Source organism: Carassius auratus, unplaced genomic scaffold (genome assembly GCF_003368295.1).
Source record: "Carassius auratus strain Wakin unplaced genomic scaffold, ASM336829v1 scaf_tig00012911, whole genome shotgun sequence".
Taxonomy (NCBI): Eukaryota; Metazoa; Chordata; class Actinopteri; order Cypriniformes; family Cyprinidae; genus Carassius; species Carassius auratus.
The window spans coordinates 16,113-33,191 of record NW_020524344.1 but is presented as its reverse complement, the minus strand read 5'-3'; the positions used below and the strand labels follow the sequence as shown (position 1 = coordinate 33,191).

At 35.8% G+C, this 17,079-nt stretch overlaps 1 pseudogene; it reads left to right on the top strand.

Annotated features, from left to right (window-relative positions):
* The window catches only part of LOC113073813 (semaphorin-6B-like), a 40,996-nt pseudogene that overhangs the window by 10,605 nt on the left and 13,312 nt on the right, over nucleotides 1-17,079 (top strand).

Below are 17,079 nucleotides of genomic sequence, written 5' to 3'. Positions count from 1 at the left end.
AAGGTCGATGTTTTTAAATGATATTAAAAGGCCTTTTACTTGCTTAAAATCAGACGACAGAAGGGATGCAGTAGATGGTGTACATCAGGTTTTCAAGGAACAACAGTTTTGATCATGTTGATCATTTAGAGGCCTTAGAAATGTGAGAATCTTTAAATGGTTAAGTGTTGAATGTGCACTAATCTGACAGCGAGTGGTTTTGGTGCAGAAAGAAGCGAAAAGCCAGTGGAGTGGGAGAAACGGTGAGTGAAAGGAGACCTGCGGAGAGAGAACAAGGAGTGGTGGAGAGTGAGAAAGGTGAGAAGAAAGACAGGAGAGCAAGGGAATAAGGGAGGAGAAGTCAGACTTTGATCAGAGTAGAAAGGAGTTCATCACACACTCTTATCTGAAGGATAAATCTTGACACTTTCTTGATAGTGTTTCACAGAGACCTGAACCACGTGTGCTCTTCCCCACAGCGAATCCTGCTTTTTACACCTCAGACGGGCGTACGGATCGACCCGCGTGCATCTCTGATGAATTCAATTTTACAGTTTATGAAGCGGAACATAATATCTCCCCACCCCCTGCAGAGAGTTTACAGCACACTGTTGTGCTCACGTTCAGCGGGATGTTTATGATGAACCTATCTTGATGATGTGAGCAAGGTATTGTGGGCAGGGAAACTGATATTAACCAACTAGATCTTTTATATTGAGTGTTTTTTTTGAGAGTTGTTTTGAGGTGCTATGATCTTCTGGCTGGTTCCTAGCAACTCTCCAGTGGGTTGCTATGGCATTTTGGATGGTTACTACAGCTTTGCTAGGTGGTTGCTTGGGCCAGTGTTGCCAAATCCATTTTTTCCCACAGAATTTGGCTTCTTTTAAACTGTTGCCTTGGGATGAAGAAAAACACCCCATTCCCCGGAATGCAATTTACACATTCTAACATTCTAAGATTAAACTTTCCATCGCCTGGAGCAGATTGACAGTCAGAGAGAAAAACAAACCAAATCAGTCACTTCATAACTGCTACACTTAATGATTAAAATTGATTTTTAAAAAATTGCACTGTGGATACTGGTGATTTTATTTAATTATTGAAATGTAGAAGGTTTGTTTTTCTTATTATGTGCTTAACATTATCTGTCCTATTATGTTGGTGCTGGTAGTAATTGTCAAAACAGTGAGTATAAAAAAAAAAAAATCAATAAGTGTTCTTGCCTGAGTAGACATTTCTCAGGTCTTTTCAGATTTGTGTAATATGCTTAATTATAACATCTCTAGTGTGTTTTTTCAAGGCACTATAATTTCCTTGAATATCTATAATTAAACGTCTTATACATAGTTTTTTTACAGGTGTCTTTTTTTTTCAATTCGTTCTGAAGGTTTTTTTCTCCATTGCATAGCCTCACTTACAATCACTGGCATCAGTCACAAATATTAAACATGTAGAAAAATCATTGTGGAAATGACAATGTTCTTGAATTGTAAAAGTTTATAATCTTTATACAGTTTCATCTACTTACTGCGAACATCAACTGAGCCCAACTGAAAGAGACCTGGTCCGCCTACATTCCTAATCAGTTTATCATTCACCAGATAAAAACTGCAAGTCTGCAGAATTAGAAAAGTAGTAGTTAATCTCTCCTCATCTAAGAATGAGCAATAGTTTCTAGTTTCCCTCTGTAAAACAGCCTTAGCTGCCTTAGCAAGCATCATTACTATCATTGCCTTACATTACGATCCAATCAAGAACACAAAGTCAAGATATCCTGCCACACATTACATTATTCAGAGCTAAATATTCAGTTGCACTTGAAAATGTTGCATGAGAGAAGTTACATTTATTGTGAATGCTGTTTAATGATGTACTCAACACACATTTCTGTCTGGGTTCAGTTTTAGAGTGAAGATCAGCTCTATTGTCTTCTAATTGGTGGGTAATTATCGGGAAACGGTTGTTTAATTTTGCCACCATAATTTGCATTGTATCCTGATGATCACCAAGACAGAGGTGAGAAACTGGCAGTGTTGATGTGGTAATGTTAGAGCATAACTCAACAAATCAGGTGGAAATACTCACTATAATAAAAGGTGAAAGGTTGCGTAATTGTATATGCTCAAACACACACACTTTCTCTTCAGCTTATCAAAAATGAAAAGGTCCCTGTCCATTCTCTTATTCAAACACATGCACACACACGCTGTAAGTTGATCTATCACTAGGGAGTTTGTGTTTAATGCTGTGAGCAGCTTGAATGCATTTGTAACAACATCTCTTGTGCAAACACACACACACAGTGAACGCTGGAGTTGCATCTGTAACAACACATAGACCCTCGGCAGTCCTGCTAATCACCTCAAAGAGCCTGACCTCAGTGTCGGCCCCCTCGGGTTTCGGCTCCACCAGGAGGCCCAGTCAAACTCAATGGGGAGAGCAGTGAATGGGCCCTACGGTGGAGCTGCGTGATGGGGCCCACATGCAGAGGTTTCAGCAAAATACACAAAACCACTTCAAAACGTTCCATTGATGTCCGTCAAGGAACAAAGGCATTCCTGATGCATGAGTGTTCGCAGCTGGCTATCCAGTAGCTTTCAGGACTGCTTTTATAGCTGGACCCACATTGTGATGCATTCAAGTCCGGCTACTTCCTGTTTAAATCGAACTGTGCAAATCTATTCCAAATACAATGTAAATCCTGGGGAAAATGTGTTTTTGGGTGATGTCCACAGTGTGGGCTCTGTGGTGGAGCTGCAAGCTGGGACCTAATTATCTGGTGTCTGTCTTCCAAAACAAACACAGCTCTCAAAATAATGACGTCTGGGGGAAAATGACTTGTGAAGCTGAGTCAATATTTTCAGCATTATTCTTTTGTCCATCCTCTCTTACCCTTTCACGTGTGACCCAACACACACACACAATGTTTTGTTCATCTCTCTCTTCTTCACTCAAATTTTAATTAGGATTCAAACGACTTTGTTAAATGACACGAACGTCAAATGCTGCCAAGTCATTGTGATTCAAAGAGGATCAGTCTGGCAAAACAAATACACTGATGAGATATCATCACTGATGTTTCCACACAATAATTAATAAGAATACCCATTTCTATAGTGTTTATGCCAATTGAGACAACATCATTATACAAACTCTCACTCTCTCTTTCAGTTTTAATCCTAAAATGGTTTGTTTATATTCAGGTTTAAAAGAGATTTTGGATCCCAGATTCCCAATGTGCTCTCAGGCATTGCTGTATAATATAATAAAATATAAACAGGGCAAATTAATTTGACAATAATGTTTATAAAGGTATTTCATTGCATTGCATTTCATGGAATAGTACATCGGACATGGAATCATCATAATATCCTAGATTCTCGGACATATATCATCTTCCCTGCAAGGTTATTTTGCAAGTACTGTACCTTGCAAAATACTATAGTATGACAATATGTCATCATTCACTACTATGGTTAAAAGCTGACCTCAAAATACTGAAAACCGAAATATATCTGATGCAACCTCCGTAGTGTTTTGTGAAGTTTGTAAATGGACATGAACCATAAATAAATTCGACCAGAGTAATCCTTGTCTTTTCTCTCTGTTTCCTTCAGGAAGAGTGTCGTAACTATATTAAGGTGTTGTTGAGCCATGATGGAGGGCTATTTGTGTGCGGGACAAACGCTTTCAACCCGCTGTGTGCCAATTACACGGTGAGTCTCCCCTGAGTTTAACATCAGCAAACATGTAGAGTGCAATTCTACACAAACAATACAAGATACAATTCTCTTCATCCTACTACATATACTGCTGAAGAAATTCATCAGCATTTTATTGTTTTAAAAGGTAGCAAAGCAAACATCTAGATTAATACTGCTGTTTTGATTAAGCTACATATTCTGTGTTGTTTGCAACATGTCACCCACCTCACAGTTTTACTGCTAAAATAAATGTTCTTTTACAGTCCAGTTATTCAGAAATGCTTTCTAAGTCGGATCCACTGAATCTTCAGAAAGAATTGGTTCAGTTGAACTCAAATGCATGTTTATTATGGATTAACAGTAATGACAGTGGATCAGTATTGATTGAAGTGCAATTGATGTAATTATTAAAAATCAATAAATGGATGCACATATAATTACATTGGAGAACCTGAAGAGATGTTCATTTGAATTGAATCAAAAGTATGAATGCATATTTATATTGTTTTTTGGGTGAATTTTTTAGGAACATGTCTGGATTATATATCACCCTCAATTTAAAGGGAAAAAATAAGAAATTATTTTGCATTAAGAAAATTAAGCATTAATATGGAAGCCTATTTCCACAATAGAATAACAAAACAAAAAAATCTTGACTTTTTTTCTCACAATTTGTACTTAATTTCTCGCAATTCTGAGTCTGAATTGCTAGATATACTGTAAAAACAGAATTGCAAGATATAAACTAAACTTGATATAAACTCAGATTTCAAACAGATTTATTTTTCTCGCAATACTTTGTTTACATCCCACTTTTTTTCTTAGCCACAGAACAAAATATGAAACGATAGTTGTGACTATTTTATTTGGCCCTTTCTTATATATATATATATATATATATATCGCAATTCTGAGTTCATATATTGTAGTTCTGACTTTTTTTTTATTCCATGACGGAAATGGGCTTCCATACACTAATGGCCAAAGAATAGTTTTTTTTATTGTTTTATTTTTTTACATGATCACTTGGTCATACGGTATGTAATGCTTCATCTACTTAATGCAACATATATTTTCTTTTTTTCCTTTGAATTTGGGGTAAAATCACATGGATGCTTCATGAGAGTCACCCTTTTTGTTTTGAGAAGAATTTCTAACCAATTCTAAACCACATGATGTTGTTAAATCTTCAAACCTTTGTTTTTACAGTATATTTCAACAGCAGAGCTTATTTATTGTTTCATATAAAATTGAAAAAAAAAAACCTTTCTGGAGACAGTTTGGTAGGTTTGTTTTATTTGTAAGATAAATGGACACGTGCTATAGATATCTCACGCTCACTAACACTCTGGACTGTTGCTGGAAGCGTGTAGAAATAGATAGCAGAGCTTGTGAATGTGTTTGGAGATATGTGTGGTTTATAGCAGCTCTCATCCTCTCAGAAAGTGTCGTATCCCGTCATCACAAACAGTGTGTGTGTGTGTGTTCAGAGAGACACTCTGGAACTGGTCGGCGAGCCCATCAGTGGAATGGCTCGATGTCCTTACGATCCCAAACACGCTAACGTGGCTCTGTTTGCAGGTAACCCACACACTTTCCTGGCTAAGTGTGTACTGATTTGTTTAGCATTTTTTTAAAATCTGTGATAATGTGAGCCATACACCCAGTGGATGCACCACATAATAATATTTAATATCGCCTTGTTTTATTTGCTTCCATTAATGTGTTTACCATCTTCTTAACATCATTAAGCTCAAGGACTTTCTGTTTGAACACTTTGGCACATATATCATCCTGGCACAGTGTCGATCCTCACTTCTGGTTATTGACCGCTGACCTCTGCCCTTTGACCTCAGAGGGCAGCTTGTTCACGGGGACAGTGACTGACTTCCTGGCCATCGACGCTGTCATTTATCGCAGTTTGGGAGAGAGTCCTGCTCTGCGAACGATCAAGCATGATTCCAAATGGTTCAGAGGTACTGTTTCATACATAATAAAACTTTGAATGTTTGGTAATATCAATACATTGGTTTTATTTGTCATCTGTTTTGTTTTTGATTTTATGAATGTTCTTAATTGACACAGAATTTTTTCTCTTTTAAAGAATGGAAAATGATTTAAGCATTCCTAATGCACTTTTCCCCTCCAATGTACAGTATACTCACTACCAGTCAAACATTTTGGGGTTAGTAATAATAAAAAAAATGGTTATACTTTCATTTGCAAGATTTGATCAAAAGTGACTGTTGACATTTTATAATGTTTATGATGTCACAATAATCGCTTTAAATAAATGCTGTTCTTTTGGAATTTCTGTTCAACAAAAAATCCTGAAAAAAATATTCCACAAAAAATATCAAGCAAATATACTATTTTCAACATTGGTAATAATAAATAATGTTTCTTGAGCAGCAAATCAGCATATTAGAATGATTTCTGTGGATCATGTGACACTATAGACTGGAGTAATAATGCTGAAAATTCAGCTTTGCATCACAGGAATAAATTACACTTTAAAATATATTCAGGCAGAAAACAGCTTTTTAAAACTGTAGTAATATTTCACAATATTACAGTTTCATTGTATTAAAAATACAAATTTTACATGAGCATGTTTACATTTTTTTTGTAATTTTTAAAACATTTTCTTATTTATGGGCTTTTTTTCATCAATATTTGCAATTAATTGTGATTATAGTATTTTTTTATTATTATTATTAAAAAAAGAGTTATGGCTTTGTATTACCAAAGTAATTAAGGCTGTTTTATGTCTACTAACTAGACATAATCAGAAGTGATTTTAGCATTATGATATTTTGGGCACTAAATATGGCCTTTCAGAAAGACAACTTTATTCAACAAATATTCAACATTATTTTTAGTGATACAGCAACAGATTCAAATGAGGGAAAAGCCAAACTAATTCTCTGTTCATCGAACCACATAAACCGTCAATAGAGCAAAAGTTGCACTGGATGGTTCCTTTAAAGTTGTTTCAGGAAATGTTTGGTAAAATGGGTTTCATCCGTGTCGCTCTGCAATCTCCCTGGCTGTCTGAAGTGGGGTGTGTTTTGTGGATTTTAAAATAATTTCAGCAAGCGGTTTACAGCACTGAATTCTGAGTGTGATTTCACACCAGACATACCGAGAGCGCTAACAAAACCAAATGGAATTTTTTTTTTTTTTTTTTTTTACCTGAGTTGTTTTTCACAGATATGTGAGACCTTGTAACCACAGGAAACTGCACGGAGCTCTTGGAGCTTCATTCAGATGAGAAAAGCTGGATGTGTGTATAATTTAGAGCTCTCTGATTGAACTTTGAATGCTGGAGAGCTATAAGTTGAATTTTAAAGAATCACTGAGGGAGTGAGACTGACATAGACCTGCATCTGCTTTATAAAACACATCCAGTACTGCTCAAAAAGAGAGAGATAGATAGAGAGAGGCCAAGACCTTCAAATGTCCTCACTTCACTCTCTTAGCTTTATTTAAGAGGACATGCATGTTTAATGAGGACTATATCTGCCTCATTCAGTTCTCTCGCTGTATATCTCTTTCTCTCCCTGTCTGGGACTGTGCATATGTTGTTTGTTCAGATGAAATGTCTTTATAATGACTGATGAGTGTTTACTTATTTGAGCTGCAAGTTCTCCATAGGACGCCCTCAGACTGTAAAGTGAAAGCCTGTGTTTGTGTGTGTGTGTCTTACAGAGCCTTATTTTGTGAGCGCCGTGGAATGGGGGCCTCATATCTACTTCTTCTTCAGGGAGATGGCCATGGAGTTCAACTACCTGGAGAAGGTAAGAAACAAGAGTATAGACAGAGATTTACACTGTTTTTCAAAATGTGTTGTTTTTGATAGAAGTCTTTTATTCTTATGATGGCTGCATTTATTACAGTAAAATACAGTAAAAAGTGTAATGTTGTGAAATATGATAACCTCACAAAATGTCATGCTCATAACTTGCACATTAATAAATGACTGCCCATGGATAGCTATCCATGACTATTCAGTATTGAGGAACTTGATAGTGCACCGCCCAGTACTCAGAGGTCAGCCAATCATAATAGAGGTCATTTACATATTAAAGGTACAGTACTGTAAATGTCTGGTAGCAATAACAAAATTAATTTAAAGGAATATTTCACCCAAAAATGAAAATTTGCCTCTAAGGCCATTAAAGATGTAGGTGAGCTTGGGAACAGACTTTTAATGTAATGTAGCATTTCATCACTTGCTCACCAGTGGATCCTCTGCAGTGAATGGGTGCCGTCAGAATGAGAGTCCAAACAGCTGATAAAAACATCACAATAATCCACATCACTCCAGTCCATCAATTAACATCTTATCAAGTGAAAAGCTGCATGTTTGTAAGAAACAGTCCATTATTAATACGTTTTTCTTCATACTGGCTAAGTCTATACTCTATCCATAATGTTGTTTTCTCCAGTTCCTTTAAGTGAAACAGAAGTGGGAAAATGTTTGGGTAAAACTACATTAGGAATGCTTTTGGCACAAGAAGACTTGACCAACTTTATAATTGGACTGTTAAAACAAATAAAATGCAGTAGAGCAGAGTATGGTTCTTTTAGGTTTTTACACTATCGTCAAACGACTGAATTCTCTCGATTGATGTGTGAGGTTAAAAAGCAGTCCTTTGAATAGTCACTTTGATTGTAGAACTGAATAGAAGCTGTGTGCAATAAAACTGAACTGTTTTCTTTCTGAATATGTGTTTGTGTGTGCATTAGGTGATGGTGTCCCGCGTGGCTCGTGTGTGTAAAGGTGATTTGGGAGGCTCTCAGCGGGTGTTGGAGCGCCAGTGGACGTCGTTTCTGAAAGCACGTCTGAACTGCTCGATCCCGGGAGACTCGCACTTCTACTTCAACCTGCTGCAGTCCACCAGCCCCATCATACGCATGCAGGGCAGGGACGTCATCCTGGGGGTCTTCTCAACACCCTCCAACAGGTACACACACTCATACAGGAGGAATCATATAGAGGACGGTGTGATCACTAGCATTATAGTGGAACAATCAGGGTGTTTGAATGATGAATGCAGAATGCAGTCCTGATGCAAATAAGGACAAAAGCATCTGAGAAGATTGTTTCCTCAAATCATTTATTATCTTATCAGTTTCCATATGTCCAGTTACTATTATGTGTAAGACACGGTAAAGGTGAATTTCTCAAGAACTTACCTGGTTCAAATTTATTTTATTTTATTTTATTTTATTTTATTTTATTTTATTTTATTTTGAAACCACTCAGAGGAAATAGTGGCATGACATTTCAAAATAGGTCCCAAAGATTTCATGATTGACACATACAGTAAATCTAAAATGTTTTTTTACAGTGGCACAGCATACCTGGGAGTACCTCGAAAGAAATGATCACTGGAACAAGCTGAAAAACGAAAGATTAGATGTTGAATTCCGCACTGAATTAGCATTTTGGCGCAGCATGAAGCTTGAAATAACTCCCAAAAGAGAACAGACATTTACATACTGTAGACCTAGAATAAAAGGGGTACGGAGACAAAGCAAGCAAGAGAGATGGCAGGAGATACCAGCCGATAATCTGAGCTCATGGGTTTATCAAAGAGAAAGAATGATTCTGTTCTAGATCGTGTTGTTCTGTCAGCTCTTCGAGTGCTCGTAACACACTGTAAGAGAGTGAGTGTGTGACGAGTGTGTGTTCAGTATGATATACTGCAGTCCATCAGGCAGATGATGAGGGCCATTTTCACTAGATTACCTCTCATTGTGTTCGTATGATTAGAATAAAAATGAGCTTCATCATCAGCTTCCAGGGGAATGCTTTTGGTGTTTTATCTGCTCTGCTAGATGTGGTCATTTTTCTACAAGGGAAGAGCAAATTATTTAGAAAAAGGAAGAAGAATGAGATGAATGTGGAGTTTTCATGAAATTAAACGTTTGTACCCTTTTGTGCCCAAAATTTCTGATATATGCATTTATTTATGGCCATATTGTGACCGATTTTGGTCCAGATTTTGTTCCCTTCATTGTGAACAATGAATAACCCAATATGCCACGAGTAGCTGTCAATAACAGTGATTTTATCTCTCTTAACCATATTAAAAATTACTGTAACACACAGCCTTGACTGACTTACTACCTTTTTAATAAAATAAATAAATAAATACAATTATTATTATTATTATTATTATTATTATTATTATTATTATTATTATAGAACATTAACTGATTTCTATATTAATATGTATATTTTACCTGGTAACCATTAAAACGCTACAGTTAGGATAATGAAGTATATTGTTTAGCTCAAGAATTATTAAATCTGATCATTGTTATTAGTAGTGAACATTCACATTTCATTTATTTATGAATATTTTGTTTGATTTGTATTATGATTATCATCAAATAACCATATATAAGCCATATAACCAAACATAGGATAATTGTATTTATTTTTTTTGGTGATTTTTTTATTTATTGCTATTACTGTTATTGTTACTGTTATTATTGAATGTTAACTGATTTATGTTTTGAGATTTGGTATGTTTCTTTGCAACCATCAACGACAGCCTACAATTAGGCTAATGAACTCTGTTATTTGGTGCAAGAAGTGTTTATTATTAGTTATTATTATTAATCAAAATTATATTGTAGAATAAAAAAATATACGATTGTACAAAAAAGTACAAAGTTGATAAAGCAATTGATATAGCTCATTTGCTTAACTTAAGATGTTTACATTTGTTTTGTAAATGTATTTTTAAACACCTTACCTTAGTAACCACTTATAGTCTGGCTGTGTTACTCGCTCTAGAGTTTTAGCTGAGCTTCTATGCCACCGTTAAAAAAGCATGAAGCCCCTCCTGGTTTGTGCCCTGTCCATTCTTCTTATTTAGTCCTCATTTCTCAGCCCCCCGTCGTGTCCTGTCTCAAATGTGTGATGAGGAGATCTTGGCCTGTTCACCTCGACCCCACTGGGCTGGGCAGTTACACAGGCATGGTGCCAGAAAGCCTTTAAAGCAGTGGACGATAGGTGACCAGGGCCGAGTGCCAGAGAGAACAGAGTGAAAGTAGAGCTGGTTTGTCTAGCTTGAGGTTTACAGGACTGTAGATCACTGCATCTGACAGCTCATTGGCTGGATTAGAGTTGGAGGCCACAAACTTCTGACAGCTTACTGGCTTCAGACGTGTTCGCCGAGTGGCTCCTATTCAAACCCTGTCTGCACGTCTCATTTTTTGCAGTGGTAATGCACATCCAAAACTGATTTTTGAAGAAATTTCTTGTATTATTATTATTATTCAGTGTTGTCTCTTATGCTCAATGAAGTCTCTTATATTCAATTTAATGTATTTTAAAATGTAAGTTGCTCCTGTGGAACAAAGCTGAATGTTCAGAAATCCTTAATGAATAGAATATTTTATTAATATTTTTATTTGCATTTATTTAAAATATAATAATATAATATTAAAATACATAAAACATGATAAACGTCTTTGTCACTCTTAAACAATTTATTTATATGTTATTTATATATACATTTATATATATAACAAAATAAATGAAAAACTTTACAAAAGTACATAACAAAATAACCAAAACTACAATTTTAAATTGAAAAGTGAAAATATGAAGAAGAAAAAAACTATATATATATATATATATATATTAGGGGTGTAACGGTTCACAAAATTCACGGTTCGGTTCGATACGATACACTGATGTCACGGTTCGGTTCGGTTCGATACGTTTTAGATACAGCAAAATGTAAAAACATCTCAACTTTTCAGAATGCCGCAAGCGCACCGCGGGTCATGTGACAAGAACTAACCAATCAGCTTCATCCTTTCCCGTAACAACGTTGAGAGCTCAGCCAAGATGAAGGATCAGCTGATCATAGTTGTATATGGATTGCAATTTTGAAATAAATTTAGTAGCAGCGCTACTGCAAGCGATTTTTAGAGCTGCAAATCCATTTATCCTTCGCTGAAATTTCCGCGTCTCATGGAGAGAGCACGTCATTGTTGCTTAGCAAAGACAGACGCCTCATGAGCGCTTCTGCCCAAGCGCTTTGGAAAGGAGGAGAAAGACGCGCTTAGCGTTTTCCATGCGTTTTTAGGCACGATATGTGAACGGCCCCTAAGGCGCTCGCTCACTCAGCACGCGCTGAAGGCTCGTTGCAAAATGTCGAATGCCTTTAACAGACCAGAAATATAAGATCCTAAAATAACCAACAGGTCTGGTGTTTGGGTTGGATTCCCTGTAAGCTATAGTTTCTAAATGCTGCAGGGATAGTTTGCTGCGTGCATGTTTCTCCTTTTTTTCGTCTTTTCCCAGATAGTACTGACGCATATATCCCAGATATTCCCGCTGGTGTTTTTTTTTTTTTTTTTTTTTATTCCCGCTGGTGTACCCTGTCATGTTGCAGATGCGACATACCGTTGTTTTTTTATCCACCACTCTCTTGCCATCACCATTATAGCTTAAAGGGAATCCAAAGTGCACCCAAACACCAGACCTGTTGGTTATTGGAGGATCTTCTCATTTCTAGTCTGTTAAACGCATTGGCTATTTTGCAACGAGCCTTCAGCGCGTACTGAGTGAGCGAGCGCCTGCTGAGTAGCCTAACATAAACATATAAGATGGTGTTTTTTTCTTCTTCGGGAGTGTCAGGGGCGTTGCCTGTTACGTTGTTTGGGTTATTGGGCTACCTTGTTGAACGCATATCATTATATTTCTCTCTCTCTCTTTTTTTTTTTTTCAAATATAATTAATTACTCCAACGAACCGTTCGGTATACATAATGCGTACCGCGTACCGAACCGAAAGCGTCGTACCGAACGGTTCAATACGAATACGCGTATCGTTACACCCCTAATATATATATATATATATATATATACACACACACACACACACACATATATATATATATATATATATATATATATATATATATATATTTATATATAAATATATATTAAATTAAGTACTCTAATACAGATAAAATAGCATGCAAAACATATTGAGTAAAATGGTCACTTTTTTAACTAAAAAAAAAATAAAGAGCTAATTTTTAAAAGGTAGTGTAGAAACATGTTGACTTTCTTTCTTTGTGGAATAAAGGTGAAATTTAATATATACATATATTAATGCTGTTGTTTTTTTGCCAGTATAATTACAGTCAATGGGATTCACTAATGTTTTTGTTCCAAATATCATTCATCAAAATATCTTCAATTGTGTTCTACAGAAGAAAGTAAGTCATGCAGGTTTGAAACAACATGAGGGGGAGTAAATGAAGGCAGACTTTTAATTATGAGCAATGATTAGCAAACACTACAGTACTAATGAAATCACATTGTGTCAGAACAGTGCATTATTTTTTTAATCACCTTCATTTTTAGTCACCTGCTGAGGTAAAATGAGAAAGGTGTCAGTGCCATAATGGCACTTGTAGAACATTATTGTTTTTCCCTTTATTCTTTTTAAATAGTTGATGTAATTATAAGGTTGTGCTACACTGGCAAGCTCAGTAAAGGAGAGCAAGATGCCATCCAGTGACATCTCTGTTAATTTGGTGTAATTTTTGGCACAGATGTCCTCCATAAGGGCGGCAGGCGGTGGGCTCAGGCCCGTCTCCAAATCAGGCCATTAACACCAAGCCCACTGCGTCGTCTCTGTCCATCAATCTGCACACATTTTCCAAATTTTCCAAATGAGACCCTTCATTCCCAAAAGCCTTTCAATTACCAACAGCCCATATTAAACAGATCAGACCCCATATTTTATGTGTATGTATTAGTGGGGGATATTACAGAGAAACTGAGCAGGAATGAAATGATAAGAATTGAATGAACAGACCTCATCATGTCCAAATGTGATGAGTGCACTGGACTTGTCTTGTCTGCTGCAGTTTTATTTAGTCACTGTGTGGATTTGCACTCTCATTGTGATCAGGATAATGTAGCTATTGGCTCAAATTCAAGCTTGCATCACAATTATTTTCCCTAAATGGTTTCATTGTGTTGAGTAACGTTTGTCTGGTTTACAAATATAGTGCTTTAATTTATACAATCATAAGCTTTAAATAGTGTGCTTCCTCACTGCATGTTTCAACCAAAAATCTGTCATCATTTACTTACCATCATGTCGTCCCAAATCTCTATGACAAAAGCATGTTTTGAAGAATGTTTGTAAGCAAACAGTTTTGGTTCCCATTGAATTCCATTGCATTTTTGTCCGTATAACAGAAGTCTGTGGGAACTGAGACTGAAACTGAAACTCATTTCTTTATGTTCCACACAAGAAATAAAGTCATGTACTGTAGGTTTGGAAATCATTTTTGGTAATTGAAATAAAGCTAAAGTCAAATAAACATAGATGAAAAGCTTAAACTTAAATTACTAAGTAAAATTACTCAAATAAAAACTGAAATAAGCTAAATTAAAGCTATATAAAAGTATATATTTTAAAAACGAAGACTAAAAATGTAAGTTAAAATGAAATCTGGAAATATTAAAATAAAAGCAATTTCAAAATAGTAATAAAAACTGTAACAGTATAAAAAAATTACTAAAATAACACTACGCCTACTCTAATACAAATAAAATAGCATGCAAAAATACTGAGTGAAATGGTCAATTTTTTATTAAACTTTAATTAACCTCTTATTGATGCTTTCCAGCTGTTGAATTAATTATATTGATTTATATTGATTTATGTACAAACCTCATTCGCAGGCTATTTGAACAAAATTGTGTTTGACAGTAACCTCTCTGATGAAATAATAATAATAATAATGATAATAAAACAGCTAAAACCAGCCAACCTGCTGTTTTTGACCAACGTTTGTGGGATTGAGTCTATGGAAGTTTGTTTTGTGAGAGACACTTTATGAGTTTTGGTGGAGGTGCAGGGGCTTGGTTTTGTCCCAGTCATTTAAGATAAAGGACAGTGAGGTTTGGTTCATCTCTCGCCCAGCATTGGCACAGTTTTGTCCAAATGTTGTCCAGTGTTGGCTCAGCAGGTCTGGTGTCAGGTGAGGGGTGCAGACAAGCCCTCTCTCTCCAGTTCCAGCGGGACACCAGGCAGAACTCGCCAAATCTGTCACCGTGGTCCAAACACACATGTTCTGAGAGAAGCTGATGGGACCATGTGTGACTGCAGCCTGCTCCTGTTTTACAATCCACACAACATCACAAGATTCATAAATGCATTGTTAATATTTGCGCTTGTTTGGGCTGTTGTTGTTTTCCTAACAAAATTATAACACATCTTGGAGGGAATTTATTTATTTTTTTAAGTTAAGGGGATTTTGTAAAAGATTAATAGTATGGGAATTTTAATTAAGAACAAGTAAAAACCTACATTTATGTATTCATTTATACATTTCATCTAAACAATATTCCCAAGAAATGGATAGGGTGGAGTTATTATTATTATTATTATTATTATTATTATTTAATACAAATTATTGCATAACTTTTGATATTATGGTAAAAGAAACCTAAAAATAATGATAATCTTTTTAAAAGTCTAAAACTTGATCTAATATATTTAGAAATTAAAATTTAGATAATTTTACTTAGAAAATTTGACTTAAAAAAAAACAATAAAATAAAAAGATTGCTTTAAAAACAATCCCTTTCAAAAATATTGGGCTTGATAGGATTTTTTTGTTATAGATTTTGTTATAGTGTACCAAGGCTGTATTTATTTAATCAAAACTACTGTAAATACAGTAATATTGTGAAATATTATTTTATATATATTTTATTAGTATGATGCTTGTAAAGCAGAATTTTCAGCTTCATTACTCCAGTCTTCAGTGTCACATGATCCTTCAGAAATCAGTCTAATATTCTGATTTGCTTCTAATATAATAATAATGTCATGCTTATTTGGTAATTATTATCATTGTTGAAAGAAATTGTGATGCTTAATATTTTTGTGAAAACTGATCTTTTTTTTCAGAATTATCTTTTGAACAAAAGAAAAACAACAGCATTTATTTTATTTGCAAATTTATAAATATATTTACTGTTACTTTTGATCAAATAACAATGAATTTCCTACTCCAAACTATTGAACGATAGTGTATAACTATTAATTTCAGTGTATGCATCAGAGCACACCAGACATGATAATTCCATGTTTTGCACAAGGCTGAATACGTTCACAACAAGTCTTCGATAAGGTTTGTGGTCTTGTTGGGGCTGAAATCTGAAATCTGGACAGATAAGAGGATCCAAATTTCCTCAACAGCCCATCTGACCTCCCGCCGTTTGGAAGTGGAGGAGAGAGGCACAAGCTGCCCTGGAACACATGGTGAACACCTGCAGACCAGAAAACACACACACACACACACCTCAGGCTGTACACTTGCTCTTCCTGGCAGTTCATTTTACAGTTTCCTTCTGTGTCTGATCTATGATTTCTTTTTGTTTCATGTGCATCAAGCTATAATATGTAGTTTTTTCCACAGTTTATTCAATATCATGTCTTTCCAAAGAGATTTTTCTTTCTTTCATGAAACATAGAAGATATTTCAGATATTCATACATTGAAAGCATATAGTGACCAAAAAGCACCACGAAAAGGTGAAAAATCAGTCCAAATGTGTGCTGTATAGTTATATGGATAATAAAGCCTATGCGCTACACAATAGCTGTATGTCAATATGGTGAGCTTGTTGAGTCTCTTGAATTTACATCACATTTGCATTTTAATTGATTTATTTTTTTATTTTTTTTTGTTCTTATCAATCTGATGGAATGGCTGTGGAGATGCTCTCTAATGAGATGCAGTAGAGGATAATTGGTCAATTAGTCTGTCAGCTCCAGAAAAACTAATAGTCTTGTTGTGACATTTCGCTTTGACAATTCATCATTTTTATGTCAGAAAATGTGTCAGACCGTGTGTGTGTGTGTTTGAGGTGTGGATTGGATCAGTGATGTGTCTTGACCCTCTTGTTCTCTGTGTTTACCCAGCATCCCCGGCTCGGCGGTGTGTGCGTTTGACATGCAGCAGCTGGCACGTGTGTTTGAGGGCAGATTCAAGGAGCAGAAATCTCCAGAATCCATCTGGACACCTGTACCTGATGAACTAGTACCAAAACCCAGGTATCTATCTATCTATCTATCTATCTATCTATCTATCTATCTATCTATCTATCTATCTATCTATCTATCTATCTATCTATCTATCTATCTATCTATCTATCTATCTGTCTGTCTGTCTGTCTGTCTGTCTGTCTGTCTGTCTGTCTGTCTGTCTGTCTGTCTGTCTGTCTGTCTGTCTGTCTGTCTGTCTGTCTGTCTGTCTGTCTGTCTGTCTGTCTGTCTGTCTGTCTGTCTGTCTGTCTGTCTGTCTGTCTGTCTGTCTGTCTGTCTGTCT